Here is a 25,372-nt window from a genome sequence, read left to right as displayed (position 1 = left end):
CGATCATATTTGTGTTTTAGAAAGATGCCTGGCAGCAAAGTAGAAAATGCTTGGAAGGGAATGAGTGAAATACAAAAAAGTTAGAAAGTTTGGCCCTCTCATAAAGTCTTGAGAAAACAGTTGCTGCTTAAAAACCACCACCACACACTTTTCTTCACTATCACTGCTGAAACCCTATAGGCCAACAAAATTGTTTTTGATAATGAAGATGTATTAAAATAAAAAACATTTCAAGAAAATATGTTACTTTGCAAAACACAGAGATCAGTATTTCTTAAATTGCAAGTAAAAATAAATCCACTGAGTTCAATAGCAGATTAAGGAAATATCCTCTAATTCCCATGGCTTTCTAATCTTTTAGATATTTTTCTCCAGTATTTTATTTACAGGTAATTAAGATTAGGGATGCATTAATATACTGTCACATTATATTTCACTTTTCAATAAAAAAGTGGGGAATTCAGATTCTACATCATAAGAGGATTAAAAAACTAAATTCTTGCTTAGTTTTTAACTCCTTGAATATAATATATACCATATGCAAGCATACTATACAAAACCAGGATTAGAGAAAACACTTGCTGTGTTGGATTATTGAATGTGTGTGCTGTTCTGAACCCTCCTCCCCCCATAATTTCTGCAACTTGTCTGCCATTACAGGCTTCTTAATGATTTGCTGCTCTGTTTTTTTCTGGAAGATCTGTGCATATTTTGCTGAAGACCAATAGATGGCCAATACTATAAAATATTTATAGATAGTGTGGTAGGATAGCATCATCACTACTTAGGAACTTGATAGAAAAAAAAATTATTGGGGCATACCACAGATATGCTGATTAAGAATAACCTGTGCTATGGCCCAGAAACTCACTGTATTTTGGTAAGGTTTCCAAATTATTCTTATATATCTTAATTTAAGAAGGATTATAGTAAACGGTCAATCTAAAGGCAGAGTTTAATTAATTAAAAAATTAATTTTGCTGCTACAAATGTCTTGACTTTTGGCAGATAAACACAAATATCCACTAAAATTGTACCAAGCCTGTGTTGCCTCCCGTTGAACCAATTATGTCTTCTTGTTCCTATAATAATGACCTATAGAAAATATATCCTGCTAAGCTCATGTTGTCTGTTCATGGGACTCCTACGTCACGTAGACCTGATTGACTTAACCAGCAAGGAATACCAGTATATAGCCCAACCCCTGGGCCACAGACCGTTACCGGTCCCCGGCCTGTTAGGAACCAGGCCGCACAGCAGGAGGTAAGGGGCTGGCTGCGGAGGGAAGCTTCATCTGCCTCTCCCCATTGCTCGCATTACCACCTGAACCGTCCTCCCCCGACCCCACCCCCCAACTTCCCACCCCATCCATGGAAAAATTGTCTTCCATAGTCCCTGGTGCCAGAAAGATTGGGGACTGAAAATGAAGGTGCTCAGTGTGGATAAATTTTTAGACTATAGACTATATTAGGACAGAAAATGAAGGTGCTCAGGATGGATACTTTTTTTAAATAAATTTCCTAAAAAAAAGGTATACTGTTTTTGGTGAGTTTGTGAGATATTTCTTAGTCACTTTGTTTTTCTGGATCATATAAAATATTCTTATTTTAAAAATTAGTTGATACTGACAATTACAATAACTTAACCAGTGGTATAATGTGCTGAACCCTATTAGAATGCATTTTGAATTAAGAAACGAAGCAGTTCTTTTTCTTGATGGAAATCGAATAAAAATGTCAAACTGCTGCAATCAGACATCCCAGATATGAATATTCATTGGCAACTGTTCATGGCAGATTTATGAATTCTTTCACCTGCTGTTAGGAGGAAAAGGAAAACATTAAGTTGCCAAATAAAGCCATTAACATAAGCTAAAAGAAAAAAATATATATACACAGATGGATGCTGATCTTGGAATTATGCAATCTTATCAAAAAAGACCTATTTCTTTTATTTTGTGAAAACATTTGTTTTGTACATGCAGATTGCAAAGGTCTGAGATTTGAACTCTGTATCCACTATAGCACCCTCTCTTGTGGTTTATGAAAGACAGTGAAACCAAACATCTATCAACTTGCCATGGGATAGCTGTGTGTAAAGATACTCATTAACAGTCTGAGTCGTACTTTATAAATGTCTGCCCCATTCCTTAGGCACCATTTACATCAGTATCCAAACACATTGGACTATTTTGCCCTAAAGAAAAGATTCTGATTAAATTTGAGGGTATAATTTAAATGGATGATAACAGACTGTGGCTATGGATTTATTTGGAAGGTTAAGTAATGGGAAACCATATAAAATGTTTGCTTAGGTGTGTTAGGTTACTTATTTAACCATGTGTGAATTTCAGTTAATTTGTGGAATACAGTTTTCATGAGCATTTTCAGTGCTTCCTGATGACTACCAGGGTTGAAATGCTACAAAAACGTAAGATTTCCTGAAGCAGTTCAGCATTTTCATTTATAGGCAAGGAAAGGATGCAGAGAAGCAATAAAAACTATCCTTTGAATATATTATTCTCACATACACAATTCAGTTCTTACTTGTTTCAAATATTTTTTGGCTTACCTTTTAGGTATGTTTGATACAATCTTTTAAATAGGTATAGGTTTTTCTCTTTCAGTTTATAGCTTAAATAAAGACATAGCTAATACTAATGGACATTTCTACATTGATCAATTGAATAAAATAGTAATGAAACTATGAGGCCAAGAAGAATTGGGGCTGTATTTTACCCAATAATCATAAGATTTCAAGTGAATTGTTTGGCAAAACAATCATTGCATTTTTCTACAAGACGAGGCATTTGAAGAGACCTGCAGAGATCTGAAACAAGAAGCCCCCAGTTACCGTTCCTCAACTACGCCAAGAAGTTAAACAAGAAGACTGTATCCCCAATCTACTGGGCTTGGTTGACAAAACAAAAGTAAATGGTTCTGAGTTCTCAAAAGTGTGCATTATCACACTCACTAATTGTTGGTGGCAGTGTAGACTAGTCTTGTCTATGGAGGATAATTTGTTACCATTTTTATGGAGGATAATTCACCTAACATATGAAAATTAAATATGCATGCACCATTTAGGCCAGTAGTTCCACTTCCAGGCATTGAACCTATAAAAGTTTACCACATTCAAAAGTATTAACTGCATCAGAGTTGTAGTAGCAAATGATTGACAGCAATCTAAATATCTATTAGTAGAGGACAGGTTAAATAAATCGTGGTTCACCCATACAGTGGATGACTTGTAGATGTTAAAAGAATGAGGTAATTCTATAAGTACTGATGTGGACTAATCTTTAAAGTGTATTTTTAATTAAAAAAAAACAAGGCACAAAATTGTGTACATAATATACTATAGTTTTAACATGAGAGAGAAAAGAGAGAATATATTTTTCTGTTTATTCATTTAATCTATTTATCTATTCAGAAGGATATATAAGAGACTCAAAACAGTGATTCTCTCTCTATAGGTGACTAGGGTGGGAATACACACTCTTCACTCTAAATCTCTTTGCATTTTAAAAGATATTTATCATGTGAAGGTATCAGCTAAATAGGTTTAAGAAATAAAATTTTAATTGCAAATAATTCATTTCTAAAACTATACCACTTTATGAAAAGTATGAGTTAGTGTATACATAGAAAAACTGATCATATCCTAAAGGTTCAAGTGTTGGATACTAGGTACAGTTAGGGAATATTCTTATAGTGGACTTTGATTATTTGAGTTTCTATCCAATCAGCTACACTTTATATCTTAAAATTTTACAGTCAATGTTACACTTTTTCAGCTTGGTTAAGGTTATAGGCCCTCTCCTCCTCAAACTGCACACATGCTCACACCCACAAATGTGCAATAAACTCAGGAGACTTATCAATATTTATTACATGCACTCCAAGACCATCATCCATGGATCTTTAATATTCTATGAATCTTGGGATAACAACTCCTTATTTTAATAATGATATAAATGTGGAATGAACAATACATATTGTTCATTCTCAAATCATATACAGAGAAAGACTCTAGTAATCACTTTGAACAAGACCTTAAAAAGAAATACATGTGTTAGATTGAAATTTGTGATTATAATCTAAGCCTGCGTTAACTCTTGAAAAGCAATATATTTAGAGTCCCAAGTGGCCATCTCACCAACTCCTTTTTTAGTTATTTTGTATCTTGGCAGCATTTTCATCATTATTGAAATATTTTTTAAAATATTTGCCTAAGGGAAAAAAGAAAGTAAATATTAAGAAAGTTTTATTATATTTCAAGAGCAAAATAATAACAATGTGGGTTTTTCTGCCATTAAAAAATTTATTTGAAACTAGTTTCAAGGGTGTGATGAGGCCTAATGTTATTTTAAGATATAAATCTCAATATCAATTCAAAAATAAGCAGTATTGCCTAAAAGAGTAGTCACTGGGCTTCCCTAGAGGCGCAGTGGTTGAGAGTCCGCCTGCTGATGCAGGGGACACAGGTTCGTGCCCTGGTCCGGGAGGTTCCCACATGCCGCGGAGCGTCTGGGCCCGTGAGCCATGGCCGCTGGGAGGGGGAAGGGTAAGCTGTGACAAAGTGAAAGAGCGGCATGCACATATATACACTACCAAACGTAAGGTAGATAGCTAGTGGGAAGCAGCCGCATAGCACAGGGAGATCAGCTCGGTGCTTTGTGACTGCCTGGAGGGGTGGGGTAGGGAGGGTGGGAGGGAGACGCAAAAGGGAGGGGATATGGGAACATATGTATATGTATAACTGATTAAATTTGTAAAAAAATAAAAAAATAAAAAAAAATAAAAGCAGCTCTATCTAATATAATTTCTGCATGGACAGGCATATTCCATAATTGTGTGGTCCAATATAGTAGCCACTAGACACATGTCTATTGAGGACCTGAAATGTGCCTAGAGGGACAGAACAATTGAAATTTTACTTTTATTTAATTTTAAGTAATTCAAATTTAAATTTAGTCACATGTGGCTAGCGGCTGCCTATTAGACAATGTAGACCTACAGTGATAAATGTAGAGCAGATATTTAATAAATTTTGTTGAATGAATGAATGAATGAATGAATGCATATATAAAAGTTCTCAGGTTCTTAGGAAATATCTATCTGCACCCAAACTTTTATTTTGGAAAGTATTACAAATCATTTATGAAGGCAAACATTCTAGGGATAAATTATCTTAGAATCATAAAGTTAGCCTAGGGAGAGACTCTTGATATTTAACCAGCCAAACCTTTATTTGACAAATAAGAGACAACTGAGTCCAGGGAAGACAAGAGTCTTTGTTTCAACAAGTTTGTAAAGAGGCAAGGGCTAGAGCTCAGGTGTCAGTTTCTCAGGGTAGTATTTTTGCCATAATATTCTGAAATTTTGGGGGTCATTAGACATTTTGTTTTTTCATTATCTGTAAAATTGTAAACCTATTTTAGTGTTTTGTTTTGGGGTTACCCGAAAGCAGACCGTAAAGCCAGGATTAAAATACAGGTTGTTAATTTGGGAGATGTGGAGAACACCGGCAGGGAAGGCTAGGTAGCAAGAAAGAGCATTATCAAGCCAGAAAATGTGGGCCTCAGAGCTTAGTTTAATGAAGAAAATTCTGGGATACAATTTAAACACGCATACTTCAGAGTTATCTCTGTTTGGGAGGGTGAGGTGGTGTCAAGTAAGAGAGCTAGAGTATTTATTTGTCAGCTCCCATTAGATCCTGGACATGTGGAAGTCAGCAGATCCCAATGATGAGGCTTTTCCAGCTTCTGACCACTTCATACTTAGCACAGGGTTAATCTATAGTAGTTGCTAAATTAATATTTGTTTTATTGAATACATATAATGGGAAAGATGTTATGTACCATAAAGAGATAAGGTGCAAAATAGCTTTTTTTAGCCATAAAATCTTAATGGACTAAGAGTTTTTAAAGACAGACAGAGATACTGATCTTTGTATCCCAGGACCTAGCACAGTGATTAGCACAAAATAAATGGTTTTCAAATGATTGCCAGAACTTAATCTTGTCAACATAATACACAAAAGAACAACATAATATTTTAATACTCTACTCCTCCTACTATTCTTAACAGTAAATACTAATTGTATCAACTATCTACTTCTAAATAATTTTTGTATATTAACTCATTATTCCTCACCTTAATTCTAAGCTGTATGTACTATTTCTCACCATAAAATAATACTACAACAAAGCATAAGTAGGACTTTTTGTGCGTATTTTAAATGATACATAAACTATGATATTCAAAATTTGCATTTATAATTTAATGTAGTATTATTATTTCTAATTTGGGAGATCTTTTATTTTGGAATCTCTTTGGTTTTGAAATCTGGGGATGGAAGCCTAAGGACTTTGGTTCTTCTTATGCATCTCTGTATTTAAATTTAGCTGCGAAACTAGTGGTATTCTGAAGCATGCAATGCAGACATTGCGATGAAAGAAAACCAGAGTTTAGGGGAGCATATGGGTCTGGAAAGGAACATATACTACTTCTCCCCTAAATTTCTTTTTCCAATTAAGAGATTCCAAGATACTTGCTATAACACTCCGACAATAAACACTGAGCACTCACTAGGTTTATTCGATGTGATACCTAGGACAAACCATTTCCTTGACTTTAGAACAGGTTTCTAAGTTATTTGCCTACTAAGAAATTAACGTCTGCAGAGCATATCTGATGTCTATATTATAGTACAGTTTTACTAACCAGAAAGTAAAAGATGGTAAATATCTGTTAGAATTCTACTGTCCCAGAAATAGAGTCATTTAGGAAAAAGATCAGTTGAAACTTGGGTAAAAATGTTGTTTAGTGGAAAAATTAAAATAACTTTCTGTGATTTTACTTCAGTTTGTTTACACTGGATTCTTTCCATTCTTTTAAGTCCAGTATCAATGCGTGTTACCAAGTGGAGAATGTTGATATGCTTCTGATAAAACTACAATAGTTAGATATATAGGGGCAGCGGCAGTGGTTTACTGAAGCCTGTACCAACTAGCTTACTTAGCTGATCATGTGCAGAGATGTGCAGCATCTCTTCTCAATTCCAAATTCAGTGAAGAGACTTCACCTTGGGAGCTTGAAATCCATCATGGTGGGAGTATTTACACCACTGAAATTGTACATGTTACAAATCAAGTCGTTCTGCTCTCCATCCTCTTCAACATTTAGCAGCATCATTTACCAGTTTGCCACTGTATAGCAAAGTCTATGAGGTGTCTCAGAACTCATAACTAATTTAACTCAACATAAAATTTATTCGTAGAAGCACCTCACCTGTGTGATACATCATACTTAGGTGACCAAATTGTTTCTGGAACCAAAAAATCATGAGTCTAGAGTTGAGGTGTTGCTTTATATAATGACTGGCTCTAGAGCATGAGAAAGTAATGGTATAGACTTGTAGTTTTCATATATAGATTTTTATTGCAATTAAAATTTTTCTTTTCATTCTGAGACCATCACAAGTTTTCCAATTTTTATTTTGTTAATGAAATCATAAAAAAATATATTGCCATATCTTCTCATCTTAATTTCACAGCTGAAAGAACATTTAATACTAAAAAAGTAAAAAAAAAATTAAAAAGATATAATCTCAGAATAAATTATAATTCTTCCTAGGAAGGAAAAATTTCCATTCTTTCACCACCATCTTACTATGTATCAATAAAAGCTTTGTCACGAGCTGAACAGGAACTTTGGAATACGAGCATAATAGATAGTAGGAACAATATCCTGAAAAATGATTATATTCAGCTTTGAACAATGTTGAGAGAGTTGAGGTTGCCAGACAGAATACCCAGTCATACAAAAATCATAGGGTGTCCATGGATCTCTTAGCTGAGGAGTTATCAGATTATCTAAATTCCTGGCTTCCTTATCTATACTCACTTAAGTAGATTTCTCATAAGAAAAGTTTTTCCAGTGTTAACTTTTCTACAGAGAAAATGTGATCACAACTATGTGGTCTCCTTACGAGCTGTCTTTCAGAAAAATTAATAAGTTCAATAATCTCTTACTCCGAAACATCTGTTAGTCTCTAATACGTTTCACTGAACTTGATCATCCTGGGTATCACATGTAGTTTTATAATGAGCAAAATGAGGACCCTAACAACAGACAAGGTGAGTAGATTCAAGCCTGGCCTGATCAACTGCTGTTGTGATAGCTGATCAGGACACCCTGGCATCAACACTACCCCATGGCTTTCAAACTATGGTAAATATAATTTCAACTTATTTGAAAAATGTTCACTTACTTTTAAGTGAGATCAGATATCATTATTCCGTGTGTAATTATTTCTAGAAAGTTATTGCCAATGTATTTAAATGTTATTTTTCTACCTCTGAAAATGTAACAGGAATAGTGTATTTTATGTCACCTCTTTTTCTAATCAAAAGATTGATACCTGAGAAAAAACTAAACTCATGTACAGTAACAAATCAAGCTAGGAGGTACAGTCAAGTATGTGTTTGGCATATTTAACAAAGCAAACCAACCAATAGCTGTAAATTAACCATGAATTTGTTTTTGTAAAGGAGAATTATTATTGACATTTTCAGCTTGAGGGGCCACTGAGAGTGAATAAGTTGATTGTTGTTCAGTTATTTAATTAAGTTCCAGGAAAGATGTGAATCACAAGGTCAGCCAGCATCTGAACTGAATTATAGAAACAGAGAAGTACTGGCAAAAGGCAGACTGCAACGATCACTGAGAGTGTGATACAGATTGACTCTCTTTGTCAGCTAGTATACTTACAAGTGAAAATGTGGAAACTAATTTTGAACTTTTGAAATAAAATGACTTAAAAAAAGACTAAGGAACCATGAAGAGTTTAGTGAATGTAAGCATATAAGCTATTTTAGCTTATGTGATCTCAGAAGAGCCAGTAAACAGGTACAAATATAGAGGAAAGCCACTTCCAGCCCAGACAACAGTAGTGAGTATTAAGAATAACAAGGTACCACATTGGTAGTAAATAGAAGTACTGACTCTTCAAACCATCATTTAGAAATACAAAAGTAGAAACACAGGACATTCATTCATCTTTCACGTTTTCAGATTTCTAAAAATGTGAAGACATTTACTATATGTACATTATGAACATAATTCAGAAGGTATAAAGGTCTGCATAGTGAAATTTGGGCAGAATATGATATTCATTGCAATAAGCTATGAAAATCTATGTAAAATATTTCTTTCAGGACAAGTATATGTGCAAAGAATAACTATTCCGTTAACTACCAGTGTGGAAGAATAATTACTTTGTTAATTCCTAGTAAGGCACATATATCTTTTATGATCAAATTCATTCCTGATAGAATGACAGACGTGACCAATTGAGGGAAAGCAGTAGATCCAATACAGTTTTATTTCATAAAGGTTTTGGTTCTGTACCACATGCCAGAAGTCATCAATAAATTGAGATATATTGTCTCATTTCAACCACCATTAAGTTATAGCACAGAGCTATAGGATTATAGTCAATGAGTTGTATTTGATGGGCCATTGCCAAGTTCAGGTGACATAAGTAATGTTTCACAGTGGTTGGTCCCAGGCTTATTGTTGAGCATTTTAATCAGTGACTTTGATGATTGAATCATGAACATGATCATTAATTTTGCAGATGAGTTGCAGAGAGTGACATCTTGAGCACTTCAGAGGAAAAGAATGAGAATATAAAATAACTTTAGGAAATTCCACAAGTTTTCAGAATTAATTATGATGAAATTCAAGAGGCACAAATAAAGGTTATCATGTTGATTGAAAAAAATTAAGGAAATATAGGAGTGAGGAAATGCTGTCTATGCATAAACATATTTGAAGAAAGTCTGAAGCACCACAGAGAAAGTGATTAAAAAGTCAAATATGGGTACACAATGTACTGTAAGTTTTAAAGGGAGAAAGAGACTCAGTTACTTGAATGAAGTAATAACATCATGGCACTGTGGACAAAAGATATGGGACAGAAGACCTGAGACTGAATCCAAGATCCACACTTACTAACTTTGAGATCTTGGGTTGAGCCATACTATATCTCTGAATCTCATTTGAAAGATGGAGGTGATACTAGTCTTGAGCTCAATAAAAATAATTGGGATAATCTGTGTAAAAATACATAGTGAATTTTAAATCATTATATTAATGTTGGTTTTTGGAAATAATTTTTGTAAAGGCAACAACATTCAAATTACAGATATTTTATCCACATTTTATAGGATTTTTGGAGGGCTGAAAAATTTAAAGGACTTAGATAACATTTTCTATTAGAAGATGTAAAATTGCATTTGAATTTTTTATTGTTTTAAACAAAATATAATAATTCCAACAGAACCAAAACCTTTATGAAATAAAACTGTATTGGATCTACTGCTTTCCCTCAATTGGTCATGTCTGTCATTCTATCAAGGATGAATTTGATCATAAAGGATATATATGCTTTTCTAGAACACAAATGGGAAGTAAGCATTTCTAAATTGCTAATTAACCCAGAAGTTGTTTTCTGTTAACTATAGTAGTAAAGATTTAACTTTAATTTTAAGCCAGGGTTATTAGATCCTGGCAGGCTATGAAACAGTTGATTTTGTACATTTCAAAAGAAAAAAATGAGATGACTACATTTTCATCAATCTAAAACTAGATAAAGTCCAGGCTAAAAACAGTTTGTATACTGTTTAAAAGATCTTTCAAAAGGCCTTCCTGGTTTAGTAGTAGGTCTTTTCTTTCCTTCTTTTTTTTTATTTGCTATCCCCAATTCATTGTTTTTACTAGCCTGAAGGCACTACTCTGTTGATTTTTCTAATGCAGTAAATACATCTTTATTTTGCTAGTGTATAGAGACTTAGTTTTTTATTTCTCCTTTGGTCTTAGGCAGAAGGAGATGATAGTGGGAAAGACAAACCTCTGGTTTGAGTGCTAAGACAGGAATATAGAATTCTACACAAATAGATGACAATTTATTATAAAGTATATGCAAATGAAATTCTAAATATCTCTTTCCATAGCACTTGTGGGACTAAGTTTTGGTGGGGTCCAGGCAAAAATGAGGCTCAGAGGAAAACCACTAAGGAAAAGGTAGGGGCTTAAGTATGTTATAATGTTAAAATAGATAATTGAAGGATTTTTCTTAAAAAAAAAAATTCATAGTTTTCACTTACTACTGTTCCTTGATCTGAAACTCACAACTGATGTAAGAAACCATTTCTCCTGATTAAGTTTAATTTGCATATGTGGTTTACTATATACATAGATCTTTCTATATATTCTAATTTATTGGTGTGAAACTCTCACCAATTCAGAAAAATTCACATTAAGATTGCTTGGTAGTGTGAAATCTGTTCAGGAAGACTGGAAAACCATATTATATTCCCGATAGATTATACTAGCATTTATAACACTTACATCAAAACAAGCTCATATTTACTCAATTGCAAACAATGTTGCATGAAGCATTTTAACCCCAAATAAACATACTGTTTATTCAAATGTGTAAGTGTTGGAGAAACAAAAAGTCTGATGCCAAAGTCCCTTAGCAACAAAGAACTTGAATGATTCTAAAAAGATTAACATTACTTAATCTCTAAAATAACTTAAAGCCAGTAAAATTTAGAACCCTTATATTTAATGATGATGCAATTCAATGATTCCACCTTATTTTTTCACTTGAAAGGATGCCAGCTCTTTTTTTTTTCTTTTTTCCCCTGCAATTCTACTCCTCTTTATATAAGATCAAGGTAACCTAACTCTTCTACTCAAAATGTATGAAAGATACGCCCAGCAAAATCATAGCTTTTCACTGCTTGTGGTTTCTAGAACAATGCTTCTAAAAACCTTAATGTATAGACAAACCACCTGGGGATCTTGTAAAAATGCAGATTTTAATTCAGCAAGTCTGGCATGAGGGCCAAGATTCTGCATTTCTAATAAACCACCAGATGATGTCCATTCTGCTCTCAAGTAGCAGCAAGGTCCTGAAACACATAGAGAAGGAATATTTCACCAAATCTTCAAATGATAGCAAAAGTTTTTGTTTTTTTTTAAATCCTGCAACTATGAATAGCTCAATAATAACACGAATATAATGCGGTGGGAATTATGACTGTGGCCCCCAAGAAGTAGCTAAGGAATCTGAGCTAAGGAAAACAGCACCAACCACAGAGGTCAGTGTCCCTATATTCCTGTCAAGAGGTAGTAATGCTTCAAATTTCTCATTAATACTCATAAAATATTTACTATACCAACAACGTAATGCACTATAGATGCACTATTTTGAGTCACATGGTACCTCTCAATTCTTAACTTGGAAGTAGATTTTGAATAGCACGTGATATTAATAAATAATATATATATATTTAAAACATGACAGTTAATGAATCATCTTTAAGGACAAAATTGTGAGGTAAGGCTGTCATTGATGGAATTTCAATAACAAAATAACTGAGCTTCCCTGTGGCACAGTGGTTGGGGGTCTGCTTGCCGATGCAGGGGACACAGGTTTGTGCCCCGGTCTGGGAAGATCCCACATGCCGGGGAGAGGCTGGGCCCGTGAGCCATGGCCGCTGAGCCTGCGCGTCCGGAGCCTGTGCTCCACAACGGGAGAAGCCACAATAGTGAGAGGCAAGCGTACCGCAAAAAAACCAAAAAAAAAACAAAAAAAACCAAAATAACAAAATAACTAATTATAAGATACTTTTATATGGTTCAAATGGAAATGCCATAAAGACTGACTCACCTTCTGCTTGTTAGATTAGTAGAAAACAATGCTATTTATTTTTGTTACCTTTAAATCCATGGAAAGGATGAAATAGTAGAATGAGCATTGGGTTGGAGAATGAGAAGCTCTGAAGTAAAATTATTACCTGTGTAATCCAAACCTCCAGGAACCTCTGCTCCTTGAGCACTTAAGTAAGACTAATAACTCATACATATAGAGCTGGGACAAAGGAATGAGATAATGCATGGAAGATCCTTAGCACTGTGTCTGCCCACAGTTGGCAACCTACAGTTACTAGCTTAAAATATTAGTACTCCTAATAATCTGAGTTTCTGCGAACATCATATAAATGAGAAAATACTCACAAAACACCTTTCACCGTACTACTCCTAATAACAGAAATAATAATATTGATTTCACCATTTATTGAATACATATTTCATGTCAAGTATTGTGTGAAAAGCAGTAAATAATCTCATTCAATCCTGGTACATATCTGAAGTTTATATATTATTTAAGAATAATCAAGTCCAGAAAAATTAAGTGGTTTGCCTAAAGTCCCTAGAGTTTATTAACAGCAGAACCGGTATTTCAGCTTAGAGCTTCTCACTTCACAATTCCCGGTCTTTCCACTACAGTGATGTATAAAACTGTCCCCTGGGGTGTTGTCATCGGTTAAATGGGATTAATAATGTAGACCACACACACTTTAAAAATTGAACCAAATAATGAGTACTGAAAAACACACATAAGGCCTGGCACAAAGCTAGCAACAAATACACAGTCCCTGTCCACAGCCATCACTGCAGGTAATACTCATCGCTCCAGAGTTGTCATCAAGTGAATATTAGTTTTGAGATGGGCTTTGCTTACTGTAGCAACAGCATGGTAAGGTTTTCTATCTTACAAGTCTGTTATCAGCTTCTACTGTATCCCTTACTCCTGTGTACCCAGTGTTTTCCATCAAGCCATCGATTCTATTTAGCCAGATATAACACAGCACTGTTGTGGCAAAATAAGCATTCTGCCTTTTTTTTTTTGATTCCTGGCTGAATGCTCCAAACACAACTTTCCTTTTGCTGATGCTGTTAATTACAAAAATGCTCATGTCATCTTGTTTGGACTGTGGTTTCATCCTGTTTTGACTATCATGTTGCCCTTATGCTGGTCTCCCTGTTGACAGACTTCAGCTGGTACATACTGCGCCTTGGACTCTGATAGTCATCAGCTGCAGCAAATAGACAATTTCTGCTTCAGCTAGCTGCCAGACACAAATTTCTATTAAATTGTACTTTTAATTTTCCTTAAGAAAATATTTCTAGATTTATGTATGAAAGATGTCCTTCCTTCTTGAGTATTTAGAAATGTCTAATAAGTCCTCCCTTTTCTCATATGTGCTAAAATAGGTGGCATGAAAAAGAACACCAATGGTCCTTTCTATGTTCTTAATAGTGGTGCCTTTTACAAAGCTACAATTGATCTTTTATTAGCACTCTTCAGGCTGATGAAGTTGGATATTTATTACATGTAGAGTAAAAAGAGAAGATGGATGTCAGAATTGTTCATGTTCTCTCTCTCTCTCAAAAAAAAAAAAAGAAGAAATTTACCAACCCTCATCCAAACAAATTCCATGAACCCTGGTCAGTTTAGTGCACAGTTTTTTCTAAAAATATGTATTTCATATATTATATCTTGCTTCCTCTTTTATATGTGTGTTATTAGCTTATATAAATTAGAAAGACCACAATTTAAGGACACTGAAAAAATACAGAGGAATCCTGTTCAGGTGTACAGGGAAGTGCTAGAAATTTGTGTATTGAAAGCAGAAGCTCTGTCAATCATCTGGAGCCACACGTGTCCTTGAATCCAGAGCATCATTACCACATACCTGCGACAGTACAAGTCTGCAATTGTTTCTTTCTCAATCTTCCTGATCCAATGGCCCTTACACAGTGCTACGAGACTTTAGTTCCCGAAAATGTTGTTTTCATTATGTTGTAGACATTTTCTTTCCTTTTTTTTGGACACCTGGTGAACATCCCCTCTCCTTTGTTCCTAACAGCACTCCTATTTCTGTTTGGAGAATTAGCTCTGCCTTACTGTGTGTAGTCTTGGTACTGTGGAAATGCAGGCGTTTTCCTTTTACTACTGTAACAGAAAGGATCAGAGTCTTCTACTCACTACTCAGATATAGCCAAGGAGTTAGATGTGTTACCTTTATTTGGTCCCTCAGATGTCCCCTTCAGGGACTTAGAATCTTGAGCGAGTGTCATAAAGTTAAAAGAAATAGTTGGAAGTCTGTTTTCTTAATTAGAAAAGCCCCAAACAAAAGGAAGGTCTCAATAAACATACTTACTATAAGTCATCTCCTACAATTCCTACCGGTCCTGTACCTGGGGCAACCCAAATTCTGTCACTTTGTCTCCTAAATTCCCTTGGAATATTTGAGCTCTGACTACAATTACAGTATTTTCTTTTGCTTATTTTAGCAAAAATTTACTCAGAGATCTCTGGATGCTTGCAACTCAGGAACTGCGCATGATTATATTTTCCTACTTTAAAACTTTTCAGTAGTACGATCGTCTAAAGAATGAGGTATCAATTACCTTGCATCTGGCTCAGTTCTACTCTCCAACATTGTCAGTTTTACCCAAATAAATGCTTTACTTGAGATGGACTAATTTATTTATGTGTGCTTGTGTGTGAGAGTGTGTGTGTGTGTGTTTATCTTCACCTCCTTGAATGGAATACCCGGTACTCATCCCTTTCTAACTTCTGCTTTTCCCCTCTTATTTGAATCTTATCTATCTTCAAAGCCCAAATCAATTCTGTGAGTCCTTTATAGGGCCTTTTTGTTTCAGCACTAAATCCATGATGGGATCTCTGTTCAGATTTTATAAGGATTATTACTGTGTAGTGGTAACATTCAATAAGGCTCCTGAGTACTCTATTATCTCAGATTATTATTATATTTTCCTGCATGCTTTATTTCACCAATTATCGTGGATGGGTCCAAGATATATTTCCCTGATTTCCTACAGTGTTTAGCATATTGTCTCATGAAATAATTTTTTATTTAATTAGCATTTTAGTTCTCAACATTGAATTCCTCTTTGCTTTTGGAAAATTCTTACTGTGATATTTTTTCCTTTTTCTACTTTAGAAAGTAATCATTTGAGTTGACTACTTCCCTGTGCTCTGTAATCATGTGTATTAAGTAAAGTAAGAGTTTAAAAGAATTCTGCCTTCAGAACCCTAACACTGAACAACAGTGCTCTAATGGCATTGTGGCAATTTCTGGATACAGATCAGCAAAGGAAACTTTAGAAAATATACACAGTAATGTAAAGCTGCTCCTAATGATTATAGAATAACTTAGGTTATGTGGTCACCTATACAAGCTGATTTTGAGAAGACCTTAAAGGACTGACTGCTCATGAAACACCAGGGCAGGTCCATGGTCAAATGCTCTAAAAGGCTACCACTAAAACTCTTCCTTTTCAGAACATATTCTAACTACTCAAATGCTAGATGTTTTCTACTCCACGAAGTATGTGGCATCTATATGCCAAATCTCAAAAAGTGGACTTCAGCTAAGATATTTCTTTCTTTTTTTTTTTTTTTGCGGTACACGGGCCTCTCACTGTTGTGGCCTCTCCCGTTGTGGAGCACAGGCTCCGGACGCGCAGGCTCAGTGGCCATGGCTCACGGGCCCAGCCACTCCGTGGCATGTGGGATCCTCCCGGACTGGGGCATGAACCCATATCCCCTGCATCGGCAGGTGGACTCTCAACTGCTGTGCTACCAGGGAAGCCCTAAGATATTTCTTAAATGTTGTATAGAGTAATGAAATGTTTCATTAAATGAAAGAATATTGCCTCTTTAGCGCTAAGAACACTGCATATATATTTTGGGGATATGCTCCAAATTAAAGAACAAAAGGAGACAAGATGGAAAAAAAAACCCATAAGATATATTACTGGCAAAACTTGAATATGGACTGTATATTAGACAGTATGGCATAAAAGTTAAATATTCTAAATTTGATAACTACAAAGAAACAGATTGTACTTGTTCTCAGGAGGTAAAGATTGAATTATTTAGAGGAAGAAGATATTCTGTCTGCAATTTTCTATCAAATGAGCAAACAGTAATAATAATATTAATAATATACATAAATAGAGGATGTTAAATCAATCATGGTAAAATATTAATTTCTGAATCCAGGTGAAAGTTGTATGTAAGCTTATTGCACTATTGCAAATTTTTCTGTTTTTAATGTTTGGGATGTTAAAAAACATTAAAAGTAAAAAAAATAACCATATAAAATGGTAAGTACGCTTTCTAAATCAGTTTAACTCTTTTGGGTATAAGAGGTATTCTAAAAAAGCTCAACTTCTTTAATATAAATACTTACATTTATGTGAATCAAATACCTATATAGGTGGTTGGTTCTTACTGAAGTATTCTCTTATAAATTCCTTAATGGTGATTTTTGAAATAACTTAGCATATTAGTGAATGGTTTTTAGGATACGCAGTATCCTAAATATTCTATAAATCTAAAGCATTTGAAATATGTATCACCTGCAAAATTTGGTATAAAGTAAGATTCAATGTCTTCAACTCAATTTTCCTTGATTGTATGAAGTTGCTTGAATGCAGCATGGCAAGCTATAGGACAACATTGTAATAAAAATGCACGATCCAGAACAATACATGTAGTCAGTAACATTAACTTGGTAACATCTTGACATGGGAAAGGTATTTTGTCATACTTTGTCATGTTATATTATATCATACTATATTATATTTCATTCTGCAGTGATAGTACATTCCACAGTTATAACTTTGCTCTTAACAACTGATAGGGCATATTGACAGAAAATCTTTAAAGATACATAAGATTTGAATAACACTATTGACCAAGTTGATTGAATTAATATTTATAGACTATTCAACCCAAAAGCAGAAGAAAAAACATTCATGCAAGTGTGCAAGGAGCGTTTATTGAAATAAATCATATACTAGTTCATAAAGCATGTATAAATAAATTGAAAAGGATTAAAGTCTTACAAAATAATTTTCTGACAACAATGAAATTAAATTAGAAATCAGTAAAAGAAAGATATCTGGAATATCCCCAAATATTAGGAAATTAAATAATATACTTCTAAACAACCAATGGGTCAAATGAAAACCAAAGGAGAAATTATAAAGGCTTTGGACTCTCTAAGGGAAATTAAAAACTATGTGGACTCAATAAAAATGAAAACACAACGTAGAAGTGAAGAGATTAACAAATGAAGCTACTAAAAAAATCTATACTTTATCCATCCAAAGTTCTATTTTTTTAAGGACTCTAAACAAATTAACACACAGTTTCAAAGTAATGAACAAAATATTCAGTTAAGAGGATAACAGTTCACTCAGAAAAGGGCCAAAATCAAGAATGTGTAGGAGCAAATATGGTAGTGGGAGAGGACTAGTTCTTAATTAAATATGACACTGGGAATACATAAATTCAATAACTGACATTTGGGAGAATCTCATAAAATATTTGTTTAACTATTAGGAACATATTAGAATAAAGGAAGTAGTAATAAATAAGCAGTAGACCATGTAGAACTGAAGCCAGTAGAAGATCATATAGAGAATCCCTCATTGATATTTACATATATGATGTATTAATGAAATCTTCAAACTCATTATTTCACTCACATAACAAATATATTCTGAATGACTCAGTCCCTGCTCAAATACATATTAACCAAGTACAAGTAACAAAAACAAATCCTCAAATGGTATTCTCATTACTACATATAGGGTATTAACAGAGCTTGTTCTTACAACCCATCTATCAGGTGGGGCAGAGCTGGTACCAAAACTGGCTCTGAGCTGCTTAGTCTCATTGGTACGAAATTCAAGGATCCAAAGTATCTACTCATGTTGCTTCAAATGAAATTCCAATAAGTTACAAAACTTATGTGTGTCTTATATCTATAGGGACATGGTCTTGGATTTGGGAATGTCAATTCCAGGGAAAACATAATTTATTCTTTATATTAGGAAACATGAATTTTTAGAAAACAGTTTAAATGGACAAAAGTAGAGACTGTAAAGAGAGCTATGTTGAAAAGTTTATCAACACACTGAATAAGTATCAATAATAGGAAGATCCTGTATTGAATATAATTCAGGACAAATGAAAATAAATTAACACATTAAATGCAAATTATGTTGTCCCGGGAAAAATATAACTAAGAGTCATTGTGGTGCATATCAAATTAAACATATATACTAGTGATCCTTTTGCAAAAAAAACCAAAAACTGAATATATATTTCTGTGTGTGACTCTGTGTGTATATCTATTAGTGTTTGCTTATAATTCATGTATTATATATTATGGTGTTTGTAGAAATATATATGTATATTGTGCCCATATACATTAATAGAAGTTTATCCTTATTTTTAAAAAATGACTCACTGCATCATATAGAATGTAATAGGAAAAAAATTCTATTTAAGTATTGCCAATACTGCCATATTAAAAAAAAAAAACAACTTTTCAAGATTATTTTTAGATTTCTCATCATACAAATTCTCAATTACCATTGTTGTAAGTCAGTTGTAAACATTTAGAAGAGATAAGTTAAAAGGACTCTTTACTATCAAGGAAATGTAACTTGTACCTTGTTTTTGTGCTCAACTCAATCATTTGCTTATTGAGTATTCATTTATGCCAAGAAGTTTGCACTGTACATTGACAATCATTGTAAAATGGTTTCTTATCGTTTATGAGATATAATTGCTTTTGCTTTTGTAAAATTGTAAAATTTTCAAGTTTTTGGTTTACAAGAATTCTGTAAAAGCCACAACAAATCAAAACAAATTTTTATATGTATTTAATAATTTGGATTGCCTCAAGAATTTGAAGAATGTAATGTTTTGGTCAATGAAGAGATTACATGTATTTACATATATATGAATGCTTTCTCATTAAGGAGGGTGATATAATAAACGATGTAGACTAAATTCAGAGTCTAGATAAATTCCATTGAAGAATCACCAGTGGGTGTTTGGATATCTCTACTATCAAGAAGACAATAGGAACAATGCCATTATCATTGGAGATCTAAATCTAGCCAGCCCAAGAACATAGTAGGCACTTTCAATTAATTTCAATAACTGAAAGAAGTAGATTTGAAACTTATGTTTGCCTGAGAGTGTATGTGTCTGTGTGTGCATTGGCAATTATGAGAGAGAGAGAGAGAGACAAAGAGGGAGAGAAGGGAGGGAGGGAGGGAGGGAGGGGATGGAGAGGAGGGAGGGAAGATGGGGGAAGATGGGGGGAAGGGAAGAACTGGATAAGAGGTAGGAAAGAGAGACAGTAAATGAGTATTTGTGCGTAAGTGCTTATGTGCAGTTGTGGAATACAGATAAATTTCTTTATGAGCTCATTTTTGGTATTTCCCACTACCATGTCAACGTATAGATGACATCTCTATTAAATATATCCATACAACACCAATCAAAGTCTAAATGAAAACTATATATTTCTCTTACACGTGCATGTTTCCACATAATATTACCCGTTTTAAATAGTTTATTTCTTCATAATTCTTAGACAAAACACTCTATCTGACAAACTTTAATTTCTCTCTAATTGTTTTACTTTTGCTGAAATATCTGACACCTGGTGGTAATCATACATTACTACATACTATTTTTTTTAATTTTTTGGATACATGTGTGATCCCACCAACCTTTGCCACCTGTTTCACAGTGAGCAACAGAGGAGAATAAAGGAAATTATTTTGTTGACATATTTGCCATCTGCCGACTATATATTCAGACCTAATAAGGATTGAAACCCACCCCCTTCATTTTATAAACGAGGGAACTGAAATGTCAAGAGGTAAATTACTTGTTTAAGGTTCCATACCTTGTAAGAGTTAAAAGGTCCTAATCTCATTTCTGCACTTCTTGATCTGAAATGACTTTGGCTAAAATACTTTTATTTACCCTTTCCTGTCATGTTGGATTTAAGATATATGTGCTTTCTCCCCAAGATTGAAACTTAGCCTATCTCTTTGTTCTCGCTGTGTCTGAATTTGTATGTCTAAGACAGATGAATTTTTAGACGACTGCTTTGACCATGTTTTCCCTCAGATAAAGACTAACCAATTTTCCTGAAACCTGTCCTTATGCTAGAATTTTAGGTATAATCTATCCTCACTGGATCTATAAAATGCCCTCTACTGTTATTTTAAACAAGGACCTGTTTCTCAGGGCAGACAATCTTTCCTGTTCTTCGCCACCTACCTGTCTCAAGCTCCCCCACTCCCACACACACTGACATCTTGTGAACATCTTCCCAAACCATTTGCACTTACTTATCTTGTTTTCTTTATTTTGAATGGATTTTTCTGCCTTTTTCTACTTATCCAAATTATACCATCCTTCCAGAGTCATCTCAATTCCCAACTGTTTCTAGAAGTCTACTCCATGACTTCTGGTCAATGAAGACATTTCCTTTCCTTGAGGGAGCGTTTATCTTATATCATGATTCTATTCTCTATTGCACGTTAGGATGCATTAAATGGTGTCATTCGTCAATTGTTTTACGTGTTTAGGTGTTGCCTTCACAACCAAAGTTGTTAATTTCTTGAGGGCAAAGACCAAAGCTTATATAAATTCTGTAATCCTTGTCATTAATAAGTGTGCTATAACTTCGTATTGATTTTAACAGAGAGGAGGAAATAGTCTGGAATAATATAGAATAGTCCTCAAATTCTATGCTTATTTAGAGACACATTAATTGAAAATTGGTTCAATAAGTCTTTACTTTCTTTGGATATATCATGGAAAGACTTTAATTAATTCACTGATTTGTGTTAAATTTCTTCACAGTCTTATGTAGAACATTGCAAAGTGAAGGCATTAAATGAAGTCAAAGTTATTAATTAATCATATTGGTGATCACTGTACTTGTCATCCCAACATTCATTTTATCAATTTCACCATTTCCCCATGTATAGCAATCCTGTAATTTGGAAGGGATTGATTTCTCCTTTCTCCCTCTATTTCATGGATTGCTTTGACTGGTTTAAACAAATAAGTATTCTTTTCTATTCTGGTAAATTCCAGTAATCCTGGCCTAAAACAGTCAGCACATGGTATTCCCCTGGCCACAAAACTGGTTCCGAGTTGACCCATTCAGCACAAAGATTAGCTAATTTGGCCAACACAAATCCTTTCCTTTTTAGGTACATGGTCCAAAAAGTGTTCTAAAATGTTTAAGGCAATTTATGTTGGAATTTCCACTAAATATAACTCAAAGCATCCTAACAGTTCTTATTTGTGATGCTTTAAGGCAATAATTTGAGAAGACATTAATATGTTTTATCTCATATGGAAATATGTGCTAAAAAGGGAAACAAATGATTGAAAATAGGTAACACAAATTTATAAATGTGAAACAAGTGCAAATGATTGCAATGGTTTCCTACAGTAAGTTGAGTCTTGGGGGAAAATGAATGCATTTAATATTACAGGTAATTTTAAAGAAGCTTAAAAACTAGTCAAATTTTTTCACTTTAAGGAATACTTAACACTTCAGGTAATACTATGCCTAAAAATATAACCCCATATAAATTTGCACTTTTAGATATTCTAGTAGATTTTTCACAATAATCCATATTGTTTATGTGTTAAGCCTGCCTTGTAGATTTGTTAAAATCAGCAAGTGTTTTTGACGTTCTTTAAATAGGTAGTTGGACTTACCATATTATAAAATTTCATATTTTTTATTTGAAAATATTTATTTTATTATATCCCTAAATAGCATGGAGAGAAAACTCACGATTTAAAGATAAAATAAAACAACCCCCACCCTAATTCTTACTTTCCAGGATATTTTGACCCAGGATAGGAAACTTCTGTACGTACACCATATCTCTAGGTGTTATTTTGTCATACCATGTAGTAACTGGGCTCAATATCTACTGAAGAAGATCCAAGTGCATTGTGGTGAGTGCTAGAAAGAATGACTATAAAATAATGTAAGTAATTCTAATTAGGGCATGCCATGGTGTGATTCTGACCAGTGGTTTTGAAGTATAAGTAGAATAAATAGGTGGAAAATGGAAATGACATGAACTAAGCCATGAAGGGGAGAAAATTCTTGAACTGCCTGAAGAACTGGGATATGGCAAAGTTCAGATTGTGGAAAATGCTAAAAATATTTCATTTTCTTATGTAAGCAGTATGGAGCAAACGAATGTTTTTTTGACTAGGAGATAATATTAGATTTTTTCTTTGGAGAGGATATCCTGTTGGAGTTATGAAAGCTAGATTAGAAAAGAAAAAAAAAAACTAGAAAAGAGAGAATCTTCTGCATAGGAATTTGAAGAATATCAGTAAAAACTGAGTCATGGAACATGTGTAACAGATATTTCTGAGCTAATATTGATAGAACTGATAGATGCTAGTCAGTTGTGAGGATGAGGGAAAAATGAATGTTACTGTGACCAAGGTACACAAATATGCAGATATTTCTTGCAATAATCAAGAAAGTGAACACAGCTGGCCCTCTGTTTATCCTCAGGTTCTGCATCCTTGGAGTCAACCAACTGCTGATTGAAAATATTTTAGAAAGTTCCAAAAAGCAAAATCTGAAGTTGCCATGCACCAGCAACAATTTGCATAGAATTTATATTGTATTTACAACTACTTACATAACATTTACATTGTATTAGGTATTACAAGTAATCTAGAGATGACAAAGTGTACAGGAGGATGTGTGTAGGTTATATGCAAATACTATGTTACTTTACAAAAGAGATTTGTAGTTATATGCAAATACTATGTTATTTTACAAAAGAGATGAGGATTTTGGTATCTGTGGGGGTCTAGAACCAATCACTCATAGATGCCCAGGGATGGCTGCAGTGAAGGAAGAACACGCACAAGGGAACAGAGTTGTAGGTGTTCTGGTAACTGTGTTCTGGGAACCACTGAAAAATCTAAGCTGAGACTTCAGACAAGAGAGTCCAGGACTGGAGAAATAATGTCTGTTAAAGTTCTTCAATATACTTGAAAACAAGAATGACTGAGGATGGTTCCTTAGAAAACATAGTATCTAAGGGGTGGTGGAGGGTAAAGAATCTGAGAAGGAACCAACATGGGAATTCCATGTAAGAGGAGAATGAGGAAAAAGTATAGAGAGGATCATGTGAAGGAGGATTTTGTAGAAGGAAGAAAGAGATGCCATTAAATGCTGCGGGAAGATTAACCAAGATAAAGTCTGAAAAGACACAACTAGGTTTAGCAATTAGTAGCATTTTTGAGCACTAAGAGAAACGGTGAGAGCTGGCTGCCTATTAAAAGGTGAGGAAGAAGAAACTGCATATAGAGACTATATGAGTTTCGAAGGTTAGAGGAAGAAAACAAAAGGGAGGGTAATTTAGAGAAGGTAGGATTAAGAGAGGGTCTTTATTGGGATGGAAGGGAATCAGGCTGTTTTTCAGTCTAAGAGGAAACAAAGAGGATGCTGAACTGTAAAATGCATTTAGGGGAAAAAATTATAAGATTGAATATAGATCAGAAAAAAACAAAAGAAATGGGTTCAAGAGTCGTGGATTGTAAAAGGGGAAAAATGGTTTTTTTCTCTGCGAGAAGAGGTAAAAAATGTTCTGTAATTTTGACAGGGATGGCAATGTGAGCTTTATTGGGAAGCTATCGATTATAAGGGATGATAAGAATATCAATGTGATTGGATATACTTAGATGCATTTTATGTCAGTTACATAGAAACAGATATTCCCATGTGAATTTTTATTGGGAAAGTGAATATTTTATGATGTTTAAAAGAGCCTAGGAAATTATTACCTAATAATGGGAGAGTGCTTCTAAGAACCTAATTTATGAATGAATTTTCAAACAAGTCTCTTGCCTTTCACTAACACACACGTTTTGCTCTATTCATTTTTGCTCACTGATAAGTTTTATTGAGCGTTTGTTCTCTTTCCATACCGTAAAATGAGCATTGTCTGTGCTAAGTGTAAATAAAAAAGAACTATATATATATATATATATATACATATATAATTATATATATATAATTTTATATAGTGTCTAGGTCTAGGTGGGAGGGTAATATTAATTAAATATAATTAAATTAAATATATATTAATTAATTAATATATCATTCTCCTATACTTAAATTACTTAAATGATGTATTAATTCAATATTTATATACGTTATAATTATATAATATAAATAATAATATATAAATAAAATAAAAACAGAAATCTTTTATTGGCCACCTACCATGTGCCAGCCTTGTGCTAGGTAGGGACTTTTCACATTATTTCATTTAACCCTCACAGTCACACAGTGAAGTAGAAACTGAGACTCACAGAGGTTCACCAATTTATCCAAAGGCACAAAGCAAGGCCAAGACATGAACTCAGGTCTCACAATACTGCATGCAGGGTGTTGCTTTAAATAGTCTGTGATCATGTCTAGTGACATAATTTTATTTCTAGATCTGTGCTAGGGGTAGAAAACAGTTGATCCTTATCTGCTGCCTACAACTCTTGATGTAAAGCCCTTTGACTCACCATTTATTATTAT

Source organism: Mesoplodon densirostris, chromosome 5 (genome assembly GCF_025265405.1).
Source record: "Mesoplodon densirostris isolate mMesDen1 chromosome 5, mMesDen1 primary haplotype, whole genome shotgun sequence".
NCBI classification, from domain to species: Eukaryota; Metazoa; Chordata; class Mammalia; order Artiodactyla; family Ziphiidae; genus Mesoplodon; species Mesoplodon densirostris.
This window is presented reverse-complemented; position numbering follows the sequence as displayed.